Genomic DNA, 13810 nt, shown 5'->3' with positions numbered 1-13810 from the left:
GTATTTTTAAATTTTGAAAAATATGAAATAAAATGAGAATTTGGAAGTTGAGATTTGGAAATTGTAATTTGTCAAATAATTGAATAATGCTAAATTATGGAAATTGATCATTCAATAAAATAAGCAAATTAATGCAATTATCTAGGAAAAATTAGGAAATTAGGATTATGTAAAAATAAACTCTAAATTTAGAATTAAAATTAGCCAAAAGAGATGTAAATTTAAAATTAGGGCCTTGTGAAAATAACCTTTTAATTTTAAAATTTGGGATTAAATTTTAAAATTAGGGTTCTTTTAAATAACCTCTTACTTTGAAAATTTAAATTTATAATTGTCCACAAGAAAATTAAATTCCATTTTAGGGTCAAAGAACCGCTTAATTTTGAAATTTAAATTTGAAAATAGATCTAAGATTGGAATTTGGAATTGGAAATAATAATTTAAATTTAAAAACTAGGGTCTCTTTAATTAACCACTTAATTTTAAAATTTAAATTGAAAATTGAAATTTGATCCAAGATTGCAATTTTGAATTTGAATTGGAGTTAACAACAAATTTGAAGAGGGGGGTATTTTTTTTTTAAATTAGGGTTTTTGAAATTAACCACTTAATTTAAAAAATTTAATTGTGAAATTTGACTTGTAGATGAAAATTTGAATTTTGAAATTGAAGAAGTAATCAGATCTAAAATAATTTATCCAAATCAAACAAATCAAAAGCTCAATTTTGAATTTAAAAATTAGGGTTTTAGTGAAATTGACCTCTAAATCTTTAAAATTTGCAAGGAAATCAAACTTGTAAATGAAAATTTGAATTTTAAATTGCATACACTCAGATTTGAAAACAAAAATCAGAATTAATGGTGTGAGAGTCGGGTTCACCAAAATGTAAAGTGGAAAATTTGAGCTTAGTGAATTCACCACATAGAAAGGAGAAATTACTAAGTCAATTTTCTCTTGGAGGACTTTACATTCAAAAGAGGGGATGAATCCACTAGATCCAATCCTAAATGATACAAGGACTGAATACTAAGTAGACTGATTGTGTTTAAAAATATAGTTGACCCTCTTTTGTAAATTGAATAAGTAAAATGCTGAAATTGAAGACAAAATAAACAGAAATAATGAGCTACAAATTCAGGATTTCGTCATGCACCTGGAATTGAGAAGTATGGGATGATTCAGAGTTGCTCTATGAAATCTGCCAAAAATAGCATGGATCGTGTGTTTGGACCAGGATGCCAACCCTCTTGGTCCTCCGAATTTTTCAATCACCGAAAAGGGTTTTTCCATCTCTGTATCTAAAGCTTATTCCTAGAGGTACAACCATGCACCTATTTCCTACACATAGAAAGAAGGAGAAAAGGGTTGGGAATAGAGGTTTGCCTATGTCAAACCACAATTTGGAATCAACCTTGAATGAAATACTGCAAATACTTGAAATAAATGATGGAAAGGTATACCTTTAGATTTGCAATAGATGATGGTGATGCTTTGCTTCTTGAATGTAATCACATATGTTGTATGAAATGACATGAACATGACAAAACCCTAACACACACACATGCTTGCAAAGGAATGATGTAATGATGCTCCAATTAAGAATATACAACCTTGAATAATGCTTGAATGCTTGAAGTAGCCTTCTTTCCTTCTCCTATTTTCGCCTTATGATTGTATGTGAATGTCTTCTTATGCTTGTATATCAAAATGAGAGGGGAATACCTCCTTATATACTTGCCTATTGTCAAACTTATTAATTTTCTGATATAGGCTGACATGAGGAATTGTTTTCTTGCTCAAATTTGGGATAGGGCCTAGGGGCCAAAATGGGTCCCAATTAGGGAGGACCAGGGCATGGTGCCCTGGTCCTACCCAAATTTGGGCTAGGAACAAGCGGCTATACAAGATGTGAAGTGAAAAGATGAAGCTTGGTTGCATGGGGGAGGCATAAAAAGGTCATGATCAAGCATGAGGATGATATTGCTAAGGTGAGGACCCCAAATATGGTCAAAATTGCAAGGGATGCAATTTTAGGATGCTACAATGATGATGTTAGGGTTTTATGTTATTATCTCTTGATGACAATATGTTAGATGATTTACAGTGTTATGATGCACTAACATATGTTCAAATGATTGCATATGAGGAATAATTATGATTACTAATGCAATTTTTTAGATGCATATATATGGATGTGTATGTGTGCAAGTGTTTTGTGTTTTGTTTTGATGTAGGTTGTAACGTCCTAAAATTGTACCCCTTGCAATTTTTGACTACATTTGGGTCTTTGCCTTAGTGTTTGCGCCCCTTAGCCCGATCGAAGACCTGAATATGCTCATGCGCATCAAAACACATTTCAATTCAACCTTGCACTTTGCTTGCACCTTGATACTACTCCAAAATAGGGCAGGACCAGGACATGGCACCCTAGGATCCACTGGGACCAGGGCATGGTACCCTAAGATCCCCTATTTCAAACCTCCCTTGATCCTCTCCCCTTGGATCTAACTCAGATTTGAAGCAGGAATTCCCTCCTATGTCGACACAAGTCAAAAAATCAGTCAATTAAACCCACTGGCAAGTATATAACATGGATTTCCCCTCTCATTTGACATCTAACAAAATTCAATCAAGCATCCGAGCATTCAAGAGATCAAGCATTCGAGAATTCAAGAGTAATTGAGCATTTTGAGTCTTCCTTCAAGCTTTGGAGCAGCAATAGAGACAATATTTCAAGCATTGAAGAGGAGATCAATATTCTACTTCATGAAACCCTAATTCCATGTGGAGGAAGATAAAACTTCACAAGGAGGTATAAGCATTTGAATTTCATTCAATTCAACATCCCCTCAAAGAGGAGGATTTCTACTTTCAATCATTTTATTTATATTATTTCAACCACTTGGTCAATTCCAAAACTGGGGTTTGATCTAAATACAAACCCCTATCCAAAACACATTTCCCGTTCCTTCTATGTGCAGAAAGTAGGTGCACAGTTGTACTTTTGGAATTAAGCTTTATTTGTAGAGACGGAAAAACCCTTTTTGACGCGTGGAAAGTTTGAAGGACCGATAGGAGGGCTCCCTTGTCTAGATATACGGTTCCTGCAACTTTTGCTGGATTTCATAGAGCAGCTATGAATCATCTCAAACTTCTCAGATCCAGGTGCACGACCGAATCCTGAATCTGTAGCTCACTATTTTTGCATACTTTGTCTCCATTTTCAACACTTTGTCTTAATTCAATCAATCAACTTACAAAAGAGGGTCGATTGCATTTTAATCCATTCCAATCTACTTAGTATTCAATCCTTGCATCATCTTGGATTGGATCTAGTAGATTCATCCCCCTCTTTTAGATTGGAGCCTAGTGAATTCCCTCTTCTTCCAAGTGGCAAATTGGCTTAGGTTCTTCCAATTTTCTACTTTACATTTTGGTGAACCCGATGTGTCTTATGCTTGCTTCTAATTTTTATTTTCAGATCTGAGTGCATGCAATTTAAAATTCAAATTTTCAATTACAAGTTTAATTTCTTTGCAATTTTCAAAAATTTAGAGGTTAAACTCACAAAATCCCTAATTTTTAGATTCAAAATTGAGCTTGTCGTTTGTCTAAATTGGATTGATTGTTTCAGATCAAAGAACTCTTCATTTTCACAATTCAAGTTTTCATTTACACTTTCAATTTTTTTAAAAATTAAGTAGTTAAATCATTAAACTGTAATTTTAGTTTTAAAATTGACCTTGTGGATTGTGTAGATCTTGAATTTGGTTTTTGCTTCAATGTCAAAAATTCAGTTTCCCTCCTTCCAACATTCAAATTTTCAAATTAAGTGGTTTATGCAACAATACCTTATTTCTAAATTTAAATCAATCTTGTGCAATTTCAAATTTTCATTTAGGAATTTAATTGGATCAATTAAATCTAAAATCTCTTTTTGTCCCTCTAGAAATCATAAAAGTTGGCCCTTAGGTGTGCCCTTTTTGTTGTCCTTTCAATTAGCACTTTTATCAAACATTCTAAGTGTGTCCTATTTTTGATCTTCAAGGCTTAATTTTTATTAATTTTGAATTTTGAAAATATAAACGGGTTCAAAGGGCATACCAATAGGAAAGAACCTGCAAGAAAACCTCTGGTTGTGGCCCAAAAAAAGTAAATTTAAAACCCCATATACCCAATTACATATCTGATTTTGATCACCCTCCCATTACATAGCTTTCAAAGATATACATATCATTATCCAAAAAACCCCATAAATCCAATTACAAATTTGATATTGATCACCTTCCCATTACATGGCTTTTCAAAGATATACATATCATTATCCATATGACCCAAAAAATTATGAGGAGTAAACTGTAGAAGAGGTACACAGCCACATGGTTTCCCAAGCTTGCCAAAAAGATATATCAACCGATCAGAACCTTGCATCAAAAAAACACCAACATATCTACACACATAGTTAATTCTGAAACCAAGAACTTGAGCTCTCAACAGGGGCTCTCTATCCATGATCAAAGGAGGAATGATCTGCAAGGGAGATTCTAACCGTGGAGGAGCTAAGGCCAAAAAACCAAAAGAGAGTAGAGAATGTAAACCCATAAGCACCACTAAGGCTTTATCCACAAACTGTGAGGGAACCGATTCTAGCAAGGATTCAAAAGCATGCAAGGTATCCCCCAATCTATCACATAATAACCCCATTCTCAACTCAAACAATAAAACTCCACAATTCCCATTATCCAACAGATCAGAGCAAGGAAGAAAACCCCCATAATAAAAATAACCCAGCTCAAAATGATAATTATCCAATGTAGAACTAACAAGCTCCCAGGAGCAAATCGAGGTAGAGATAAACGTATGAACCAAGAGATGGAGTAAATCCTTATCAAGGAAAATGTCATAGCAAACTGTAAGAAATCGAGACAAAATCTCATAGCCAGAAAAGGAAAGACCAGACTACAACCGGAGAGATCCCAACAACTCGCGAACCTCAAAATCCACCTGAGGAGTAAGCAAACAGAACACTTCCCCAAGCATTTCAGAATTATTACTGGGAGCCTCATTTTCCCTCTCAATCAGGCATTCGACAATGACCCTATATCTGGAAAGAGAAAAAGCACTTGACATATGAAACAGAGCTCGAACAAGAATAATTCAAGTATTCTAGGCATCTCCAATTTCCATATCCTTCTAGAATTCACATTAAAATCATAAAATCTTGCTTCCCTAAAAATTTGAAAAAAAGTTGGTTGGACTGTGTGTTCGGACCAATTCGCTACCTACTTGTTCTTGACTTTTTTTGCTCAAATTTGGGGAGCTTGTTTTGACTGTATTTTCTTGCACAATTCTAGAGATTTGTGAAATTTTATTGATTTTAGGTCACCCTAAGGTAAAAAAAAAATTTGAATTTCAACATTTCCATTGTTAATTTGAATTTTAAAATTAAGTGGTTCACTACACATACCCTTATTTTTAAAATTAAATTGATTTCTACATTTCAAAATTTTTAATTAAGAGGTTAAATTTGGACAACCCTAATTTTAATTTTGATTTTCACTCATTTCAAATATTTAAAATTAAGAGGTCATTTTTAGCCCTAATTTTAATTTCTTTTCCTTTAGTGCATGAGTTTTACAACTATTAGTATCCCTAGTAGAAGAAGTTATAGAATTAAGGCTGCCCAAGGTTTAATTATCGAGTAAATGGAGCCTAATTTGGCTAGCTTTTTCATTGAGGATATTGCTGCTTCTCCCCATCCTTTAGATATTCCTATTTATCCTCTTGATAATTCTCACAATGAGGAGGAATCACTAACTAGAGTATCCATTGACCAATTGGCGAAGATGGACAATCAATTTGACAATCTTCAACAATGGATGAGTCAAGAATACCCAAAAAGTGAATCTCTCCCATTGATTGAAGGATTAAGAAGAATGATTCATAGTGATAAGCATGGTGTTGATATCTTGAGTGGTATTTCTCATATTTTTTATTCTAATATCATGCCTATGAAGAGTTGTGCTGAAAACCTAGGCTATATACAACCTCCTAGTCAAATTAATCATTCTATTCCTTTGACAACTCCTATGACTAGTGTTCCTAACTTCACATCAAACATCATGGCAACCTCTACACAAAATGTTATACCTATAAATTTTAGTCATGGGGGCAATACCTCTTCTTTCATTCCTCCTACCATGAGTGTTCCCCTTGTTACCCAATCACATTCACCACCTATAGCTGTCAGTCAAGGGGGAAACTCCTTTAATAACAATTCTTTAATTCCTCCCATGAGTCTTCCATGTGCTACCCAATCTTCTCCATTACCCACTTATCATAGTGTTCCACCTCCTTATTCTCAACCTCTTCCTTCATTCAACAATGTTACTCCTCTCTCTTAATCAAACATGTCTAATTCCAATCCTTCTACTGAAGCTACAATCAATAGCCTTGACCAGACAATATCTTCCATGAATCAATCCAAGTACAATGTGCCCATACTTGATGTAGCGAGCCCATTATCTCATGACATTGTTATAGATGTCCATCCTAAACATATATAAGTCCCTCAATTGGAACTTTATAATGGAAAAGGTGATCCTTTAACTCATGTTAAAAAATTCCAAACTTTGTGTACTGACTTTGCTCATGATCAAAGGTTGTTAGCAAAATTGTTTACTAGAACATTAAGGGATAGAGATTTGCAATGGTATTGTTCTTTTCCTCCTTATTCTATTACTTCTTTTCAACAGTTGGCTAATGCTTTTATTCAACAATTTCATAATAACATTGGCCCTAAAGTTAGCTCCTCTCCCTTCTACAAATGTTAATAATGCCAATGTTTATGACCAAGAAGTCTTAGCTCCCATTCCTTCTCTGGTATCATAACAAGAGTATGATATTCTTATGAAACCCTTCACTCTAGAAGAAGCACATGAGGTAGTTTTATCACTATCCCCAGACAAAGCTCCGGGGCTTGATGGATTCACAGCCCTTTTTTTCCAAAAATGTTGGGATGTAATTTGTGTTGATTTGGTGGCTATTCTGGAAGAATCTAGAAGAACCTCCTCAATTTTAAAAATGTTCAATACCACAAATATTGCAATCATCCCCAAAGTCAAGGACTCAAAGAATTTTGTAGAATTCAGGCCTATTTCACTATGCAACACCATCTACAAAATCATCACTAAGGCCATCTACCTCAGATTGACATATCTAATTCCAAAAATTATTTCTCTTGAACAAGGAGGATTCATTCCTGGAAGGGAATCTTCTGAAGGTGCTCTAGTTGCTCATGAAGTCCTGCACTCAATTCAGTTGTCTCAATTATTTTCCTTTATTTTTAAACTTGACATGATGAAAGCATATGATAAGGTGGATTCGAAATTCCTTTTAAAAGTTCTTCACAAATTCAGTTTCTCAAAGAAATGGTGTAAATGGATCAAGGCATGTGTTTCAGGAGCAACTTTTTTAGTCATCATCAATGGGTCCCCAATGGGGTTTTTCTCTAGGACTCAAGGTCTTAGACAAGGGGATACTTTATCCCCTTTTCTATTCATAATCATGGCTGAATCCCTTAGCAGATTGATCAACTCTAAGAAGGATAGTGGTAACTGGCAGGGGATTCTTATTCCAAGAACTAATATTGTTGTCACCCTTACTTTATTTTCAGATGGCACCCTTCTCTATGGAATCATCTATCTCTGAAGCTAAACATATGAAACATTCCTTGGAAGCTTACTTGTCAGCCTCAAATTAGAGGATTAATGCACACAAATCCAAAATATTCATATTCAATACAAGGTCGACTATTAGAAAACAAATTATTAAAATATTTGGTTTTAAGATTGAGGAACTTCCTTGTACCTATTTAGGCATCCCCCTGTTTATGGGAGTTGATAGGTCTTCTTACTAGAAAAATGTTATAAATAGAATTAAAGACAAAATTGCAGCCTAGAAAGTTAGATGGCTTTCTCTCTGAGGCAAAATTCTCCTCATCAAAACTATCCTAAGTGCAATATCTAATCATTACATCTTTGTGCTCAAGGCTCCTAAATCTGTTGTAACTCAGATAGAGAAAATTATCAGAGAATTCCTCTGGAAAGGAAACTTATCTCAAGGAAACAAGATTCCACTTGCTTCTCTATCTAGCATGTTGAATGATAAGGTCTTAGGAGGGGTAGGTCTGCATGATGTTTCTAAACGAAATATGGCATTTGGAGGCAAGCTGGTTTGGAAAATGTATGCTAAACCTAACAAGAAATGGTGTCAAATTATGCGAGCAAAACACCTTTACTCTTCTCTCCCCAATAGAATCTTTACAATATATAATCCCCCCAAAGGTTCTACTATGTGGAACTTCATGATGTTATCTAGATAAGTGATCACATCTTATATCTCCTAGCAAGTGAATAATGGTGAATCGATCCTTTTCTTGAATGACTCATGGAATGGGTATACTCCATTATCCCAATTGCAAATTTTACAAGATGTAATTTCACCTGCTATCCAAAAGTGGGGAGATAAACTTATTGATTATGTAGATATAGTTGAATTATATTCAGGAAAGGTAATTTGGAAAGATTTCTTTGAAATAGTTGATGATAACAATGCTCTGGGATTTGTCCTTGAATATTTAGCTCATCGAGTAATTTTTTTGTCTAACAAGGAAGACAAAGTGATTTGGGCTTCTTCTAAAGACGTCTCTTATTCAGTTAAGCTCGATTATAAATCTCTTCAACAAAAGGTCACACAAAACATTAAACAAAGGCCTTTCGTCTTCTGCTGGAAGAATATAATTTTACCAAAAGCAGGATGCTTCTCATGGCTGGCCCTCTAAAACAAAATTCTTACTAGTGACAAATTGCATAAACTATAGATTGCTCAACCTTTTTTATGTGTTTTATGTGGCCATGCTAATGAGGATGTAGACAATTTGTTTTTCCAATGCTCTTTTTCTTGTTAATGTTGGTGCTTCATTTTGAATAAACTGAGTCTCTCTATGCCTCTCCCAAACTCCCTTTGGGACTTATTGCAATCATGGGCAATTTTGTTTAGATCCTCCTTTTCTTCTTGCATCTGCTGGGTAATTCGAGCAATAGTGGTATGGTCAATATGGTGGGAGAGGAACAAAAGAATTTTTCAGGAATCAACCATCTTCTATTGAATCCCTTTTTGAAAGTTTAGAATCAACAATTTTAGAATTGGTTAACTCTTGTGTGCAGAAGCATTATTCTTAGATATTTACCTTATGGGATGCAAACATTCTTAAGGAATGGAAACATGTTGTTTTTCCTACTTCTCCTATGCCCTCATCAGACAATAAAATTAAAATTGATAGAGCCTCTATCATCTGGCAACTTCCTCAGACTAACTTTGTTAAAATTAATTTTGATGGCTCTTCACAAGGGAATCTAGGTATTTTAGGTGCTGGATCCTGCATTAGGGATGATAAAGGGAGATTAAGATCCTACAAATCATCTACATTGCCTCTAGGTACTAACAATTTGGCCGAATCTCAGGCTTTACTTCAAGGGTTGATTCTAGCCAAACAAATGGGATACACTAAAATTCATGCTGAGGGGGATTCCTTTATTATTATTAATGATTGTAAGTGTAGGAATTATTTTAACTGACATATCCATTATGTTCTCACTCAAGTGTGGAATCTATATTACTTTTTTGAGGAAGTTCATTTGTCACACACATATAGGGAAGGAAACAAGCTCACGGATAGGCTAGCCAACTTGGGCTGTGATGGTGTAGTTGTTGACTTAGTAAAAGATGGCTTTAATTTAAACTTTATCCTTTCTTACCTAGATGATACATTAAAGTTGGATTTTGTCCTTGTAGGAAAATATTAGCCACTCAAAAATACTCTAATCATCAATTCAAGTTTTCTTGGTTTGCATTGATATGATTTTTGCAAGAGATATATTACACATACCGGGATATTAGTTACCATCCTTATGATCACATGTGCAAATAGTTATTAATTGGCCTATCGACGACTACTCCCATGGCAAAAATATGGATTTGTTATCTTTGAGCATGTGAGAATTTTTCTCTATGTGCTAGTATTTACTACCCTCAAATTCCAAGGTTTGAGCAGACAGATTGTTATTATTATATTGTTCTCCAAGTTTCTGGCAGTTTTATCCCTCTTTCAATAGGAGAGTTTTTTCGCTTGGCAAGCTATCATTTTCTCAATGCAGCTAGACAGGGACATTAAAGGGATGAGTGACATTCAAAATTTTCCAATATGTCATACATGCTGAAGAGAGCACCTTGAATACATGCCTCACAATTATAAGGTTAACATTTATGTGCAAGAATGGGAGCAAACTTTCTCATAACACATATCAGATGAACATCTTGGCTCTGTTTTTCTTTCCCACAGTTACCAGGTGCGGAAGAGTATCAAAAGGATTATTGGGGAGCATATTCTATTTCCCCAATCAAGGAGAATTATTTTCCCCTCTCAATTGGTGTCAATTTTTCTTTCTAATGCTCTTGACCTTCTTCAATCCATGCCTCTCCTAGAGGTTATAGCGTTTAAAGTAGTCAGAGGTGTTTTCCGCCTAGACAATAAGATTTTATCCATAGTGCAGAGGTACGACTTATGGGACAGGGCAGCTTACATAGGTGGTATTTTTCCGCGACATCTCCTCCTTAACAAGCATGTTTTCCTTTCAATTTATGACAACATCAAGTACTCTCTGGAAACACAAAATTATGCTTTTATTCATAAGGTTTTAGATAGGCACTATAAGGACATTGGGCATGAAATGATGGTCCAAATTAAACAGAAAGTCAATGCCCATCTTATTGTTAGGTCCCAGAGGCAACTGAGAGGGGGGGGGTGAATCAGTTGTCAAATAAATTCAAACCAAAACAACTTAACCAACTTATTGCTTAATACCGGTAAACCAGTCTTTTATACCGATAGACAGTTTTATCAGTTAATTGTAATATCGGTAAAGATTAATGCATGAAAAAAAAGGACAAAGTCATCCACAACACATAACAACAATATTTGTACGTGGAAACCCTATAAGGGGAAAAACCATGGTGGGAAACCTTACCCACAATCAGATGATACTACTACAGATAGGAAGTGTATACAAATGGAGTCTGCACATGCAGAAAGGCCAAGCGCCTAGAGCTCACTGCTCAAACACAAAATAGGAGTCACACTAACTACAATTGGATGGTTAAATCCAATAAGGATGTACTGCTCAAAATAGCATCTTCATATGCTGGATTCAGTACCGATGTAGTTCTGATATGCTTTCACAAAAACCTTGTTTCACCTTCAAATAATATCTGCGTGTATAGCTCTGCTTATTCTTGCATATACCTTCACACAATTCTTCTTCGCATTCCACATCCAATCTTACAAATAAGATCTTACATTTATATCATAACCTAGGACCAATTTTAGTAGGTCGGCTCTAAAGGATATTACAAAAAAATCAATTTACAATTAAAACAATATCTGATGTAATAACCGATACAATATGTCGGCTTGATGCATTTACAATAATAATAAATCATCTCCATAGTGTGCCATGCTGATCTGGAAAAGATAATCCTGCCGGTGTATAACCTGGACCTATTTGCCGGTAACAACAAATATGCTAATACGAATATGCCAATAAACAAATCTTAAAGACAAAATGTCCAAACGATGTCTTCGACATAACCAAGTGTTTTCCATGCAATTCCAAGTGCCTGTGTACCAGATACCGGTGACTGTGCATGAGTCATTTGCTTGCCGGTGAATGTTGCTGATTCTCCAAAGTGCCAGAGTTGATAAGTGTTAGTAGGTGTTGACATCAATGACAAAACCATACCAAAATACCAACAATCTCCCCCTTTGGCATTGATGGCAACACAAGATGGAAAAACCATCAAAGTGCCAAAGCAGAAATGCCAAATACCAAAAGCTAACAAAAGCCAACAATCTCCCAAAAGAGATCATAACCAGAAATAAAAATTTTAGATATAAATAATCTCTCCCAAAGTAACAATCTCTCCCCCTGAGAGTGACATGTGGTTCCTTGTGTTTTTCCATACCAATCTCTCCCCCTTTGACATCAATTGCCAAAGTAAAAACATTTTTTAGATACAAAATACCAACTAATTCAGTATACCAACTACTCCCCCTGAGAAGTAGCTTCCTCATCAAATCCGAAGTAAAAGATTTCTCTGTTAATTCTGCTGGTTGATGACAAACATCAACTTCCTAAGTATCTACCAGTGGGGGTATGACCCCAAGATGATCTCTAAGATATTCAAAAGTCTCCTTAGGTAGAGGTTTAGTGAAAATATCTGCAATCTGCTCTTTAGTATTCACATAAACCAGTTTTATTTCTTTTGCTTCAACATTATCCCTTAGAAAATTCAGTTTGATAGAAACATGTTTGGTTTTAGAATGTAGTACCGGATTCTTAGATATATCAATTGCTGTAGTGTTGTCAAAATAGATAGTAATAGGTTCCTTTCATTTTACCTTTATGTCTTTCAACATTTGTTTAAGCCATAGTACTTGTGTACAGTTAGTTGCTGCTGCAACATATTCTGATTCTGCTGTTGATAAGGATGTACAACTTTGTTTCTTACTCAACCAAGAAACTAGTCTGTTTCCAAGAAAAAATGCTCCTCCGATGGTGCTTTTTCTATCATCCACATCTCTTGCCCAATTTGCATCTATGTATGCACATAATTCAAAGTTTTCATCTCTAGGATACCATAATCCAAGTTTTGTTGTGCTTTGCAAGTACCGGAAAATCCTTTTTACTGCTGATTCATGATTTTCTCTAGGATTACTTTGAAATCTTGAAACAATACATACTGCATTCATGATATCAGGTCTTGTTTGTGTCAAATACAGTAAATCTCCTATCATAGATTTGTATCTAGTCAGATTAACAGGTGTAGATTCATCCCTTTGTGATAATTTGTCATTTGTAGTCATAAGTGTGCTTACTGGTTTAGAGTTCTCCATCCGAAATTTCTTTAATAACTCCAAGTAATTGGATTGACTCAAGAATATACCTTTAGCAGTCTATGAAATCTGCAATCCTAAAAATAATTTTATTTCTCCAATCATAGACATTTCAAATTCTTGCTGCATTTCAATAGAAAATTCTTTGCATAATCCATCTTCTCCTCCAAAGATTATATCATCAACAAAAACTTCTATAACCAAGATGTCATCATTTGTCACTTTATAATATAAGTTTTTTGTCAGCATTACCTTTAGAAAAACCAATCTTCAAAAGATACTTATCCAATCTTGCATACCAAGCTCTTGGAGCTTGCTTCAACCACTACAAAGCTTTCCTTAACCTGCAAACCATATCTTTGTTATGTGTCAAAGAAAATCCATCAGGTTGTTCAATGTAAACTTATTCTTAAAGATCTGCATTCAGAAATGCACATTTAATATCCATTTGATATACTTTGTTGTTCTTATGTGCTGCAAAAGACAAAAATAATCTGACTGCCTCAATTCTAGCTACCGGTGCAAAGGTCTCATTATAATCAATTCCCTCTTTTTGAGAATATCCTTTACACACTAGTCTTGCTTTATTTCTGATAACCTTACCATCTTTATTAAGTTTGTTTCTGAATACCCATTTGGTTCTGTAGCGTCCTAAAATTGCGACACTTGCAATTTCAACCGCATTTGGGTCTTCACGATGGTGACGCAACACTAAACCTGAATGGAGACCCCGAAACTTGCTCATGACATCAAAAACTGCATTTTTCCAGCACCCTGGCCTGATCCTCCTTGCACC

The sequence above is a fragment of the Cryptomeria japonica genome, chromosome 3 (genome assembly GCF_030272615.1).
Source record: "Cryptomeria japonica chromosome 3, Sugi_1.0, whole genome shotgun sequence".
Taxonomy (NCBI): Eukaryota; Viridiplantae; Streptophyta; class Pinopsida; order Cupressales; family Cupressaceae; genus Cryptomeria; species Cryptomeria japonica.
This window is presented reverse-complemented; position numbering follows the sequence as displayed.